This window comes from Bidens hawaiensis, unplaced genomic scaffold, assembly GCF_021521415.1.
Source record: "Bidens hawaiensis isolate Kalapana, Puna unplaced genomic scaffold, B.hawaiensis_p1.1 tig00042207_1, whole genome shotgun sequence".
Lineage (NCBI taxonomy): Eukaryota > Viridiplantae > Streptophyta > Magnoliopsida > Asterales > Asteraceae > Bidens > Bidens hawaiensis.
In genome coordinates this window covers 175,072-178,632 of record NW_027505759.1, presented here as the reverse complement: position 1 = coordinate 178,632, position 3,561 = coordinate 175,072, and positions in this window count along the sequence as shown.

Sequence of the window (3,561 nt, the reverse complement as noted above, 5' to 3'; positions counted from 1 at the left end):
TCTCGAACGACGCTAGACGGTAAGGCGCTTTCGCTACAGGCTGGGCACCTTGTATTAAATCTATCTGGAATTCTATCTCTCGCTCCGGTGGCAACCCCGGAAGATCCTCAGGGAATACTTCTGGGTAGTCGCGCACGATAGGAACATCTTTCATTTCTTTCGTCTCGGTCGTAGCGTAGACAACGTACGCCAGGTAGGCACCGCACCCTCGCCTTAACAACCCCTCGGCTTTTATCATCGAAATGACATTAAGCCCAGAACTTTCCTTATCACAATAAAACGTCACCGCACTACCATCCGAGGACTTTAACCTTATTATCCTACTCTTACACACTATCTGAGCCTCATACTCAAACAACCAATCCATTCCCAAAACCACATCGAACCCTCCTAAGGTCATAACATACAAAGTAACAGGGAACTCATGTCCCTCTAACTCTATCTTACAGTCTCTAACCATTCTCATTATTTGAACCGAGGTGTCACTAGCTGTTTCTACTATAAAAGTTTCAGACACTCGACAGTATTTCATTTTAGCTAGTTTACTAAATGGTGTGGCTACGAAACTTTTGTTCGCACCCGAATCAAATAATGCTGAAGCGGATATACCGTTTACTAGAAACGTACCTGTGAAAACATCTGCAATCTGCTTGGCTTGTTCCTAGGTTAACATGTAAGCTCTGGTCCTCGGCCTAGTCTGATCAGCATCATTCTTTCCATTCCCTCCAGCTCTATCATAGGTGCATTCCTTGGCAATATGGCCCGGCTTACCGCACTTGTAGCATGCGGGTTTTGCAGTACAATCAGGAGCATAATGTCCCACTTTTCCACACTTATAACAGGCATTCGGTCCCAGCCTGCATTCCCCACCATGAGCCTTACCACTCTTATAACAAACATCCGATCCTTTACTCCACTTACACTCATCCCCATGCATCTTTCAACATGTCTTGCAAGATCTCTTCTGTCACACTTTCTGCTTCTTATCTTTGGAGTTCCATAACTGAGTACCGGGTCGCTTAGCATGATTAACCCATTTCTTATCTTTCTTCTCTTCTTCTAACACAACATCTTTCATAGCCATGTCTTCATAAACCATCTCTGCGAGTTCGACAGTAGAATCAAAAGTAGCAGGTTTATTTGCCCTGACCAACTTGCGGACCTTCTGTGGAAATCCCATCACATAGCACTTGATTCTCTTAATCTCAGTGTTAACCATATTGGGTACCAACCTAGACATTCGGTTGAACTCTGTGGTATACTCACGATGTTTCATCGTTCCAGCCTTCAAGTTTAGAAATTTCATCTCCGCACTCTCAATCTCGGCGTCAGCACAGAACTTCTCCATAACTAACTCTTTCAGATCCTCCCACTTCATTGCCTTGATCTTCTCTGGACTCTTCCTCTGCTCAATCGATTCCCACCAATACATTGCCTCATCACCAAATGATTGGGTACCGTATCCCACAGCTTGATCGGGACGACACTCGCTAATGCGGATAACCTTGTCCATAGTGGTTATCCATTGGAGAATAACGATTGCCTCTCCCAAACCAGTCATCTTTGGTGGGTCAGTACAGGACTCGGAAAGGACCCCACATAAACTATTTCCAAGAAAATAGTTTTTGTGGTCCATAATGTTAGGAATTTGATTTCGTTCAATGTCTGGCAAGCTTAATGAGTTGTTACACACTCAAGGTGTCCACCCAACCACTCTACTCCCAAGCTTAACACTCTACCCTTCCCTCTCCCTCTTCTTAAAAAGCCACGGCCCAACTACCCTCTAATCACACACACACAAATTCAAATTAACATTAAACATACACAAACACACATAATCAAGGGTATGAAGATCTAAATCAAGAACAAGAAAAGATTAAGCTATTAGGAAGGAAGTACACCACACTCACACCACTCTTAACACCATCTTCATCTTTCAAAATATCAAGAAACAAGTATTATGTTATGATTAATTGAGTATTAGATATGGATATACAAGGTTTGATGTTCTTGAGTTTATTTGAAAGATTAAAAGTTTGATCATGTGAATAAGTATGTATTGTGTATGTATGTTCCGTGGGTATATATGTATGTGTAAATAGGAGAATCAAACTCATTGACACATGCATACATACATCCTAAAGATAACACATTGATTGTTAAAATGGATAATAAGTGTTGTTAATTTCTTGAATATTTGAGATAAACTTGAAAGAACTTGATTTTAGGGTTTGTTTTTAGAATGAAGTTTGGAATAATTATTGTTCTTTAACTTGTTAGTATGGATATAGATTGTTAAAGATTGCTGATAGAAATAAACAAAATAAGAAAATGTTCATAATTGTGAATTTGGGGAATTTTGGTTTTGGATTAATTAAGAGGTTTTGAATTGATTTTTGAATAAAAAGGTGTTGTAGGATAACTTAATTGAAAATAAGATAGGTTGTATGCTAGAAATAATAGTTGGAACTTGAAAATTGTTAAAGTTACTAAATATGGAAACTTTAATCTAAGAAAAGATGAAAATTGGATTTTGATATGAATATTTGTAATGAATGAAATCAATAGGTGATTAATAACAACCTTAAACTAAGATAGGGTGTATTATTATAAACTTGGATTAGTTAACACATTGTTAAAATAAACAACAACTTACTAAAGGTACAAACTTTGTTGAATGGTAAATTGAAATAACAAAATGGAAATAGAACACTTAGGATGCATGAAATCCTATTAAAATTATTGAATGAATTAAAGATGAAATTGTACTTAATCAAATTGGACGAATTAAATCAATTAGAATTAACAAATATTAAAAGTTACCATAAAAGGAAACTTTGTTAGAGCAATACTTAGAAAATCCGTTATCTTGTAAAACTGAATGATTGATGAAGATTGATAAAGATAGGAATTATGTAAAAATGATGGATTATAAAGAATAGAATCTTCTAAAAAGATCAAACTTAACTTTGTTGAAAAAGACGTTTGAATCATGAAAACTATATTTTTCTAAAACAGAATAAGAACCTTTTTACTTAAAAGTAATGTTTTGGATTATTATGAACTATTAAAATATGTTAAAGATCTGTATATTTTAAGGTATTTGATAATATTTGCACATACAAAAATAACAAGCTTAATTAGTAACATTGTTAACAAAACCGAGAATATGAACTAGGAACCTAAAACTAGATTAAACGTGTCTTACGGACTTATATGGTCAAAACTGTAAATTATGGTGAATTATGTGTCGTTATATGTGTGTTTAGTCCATAAGATGATTAGTATAGACTTGTTCAATTTAATAGAGTTGTCGGTCGAAATTGCAAACGGTCGAAAAATCGGCTTTTTAAATGAAACCGACATGACTATTAGGGACCCTTTTAGAACAGCCCCTAAAGTGGTAAAATACTCATGTATAACATAAGTTAATACATGAGAAAGCGACAAGATAATAAAACTTAGTCCCAAAAGGTTCGTGTCGCGAAAACCGATTCGAAAACGTTAAAAAGTTGTTATTTTAAGAAAATATTAACAAAGAAGAAAAATAATATATTTTCA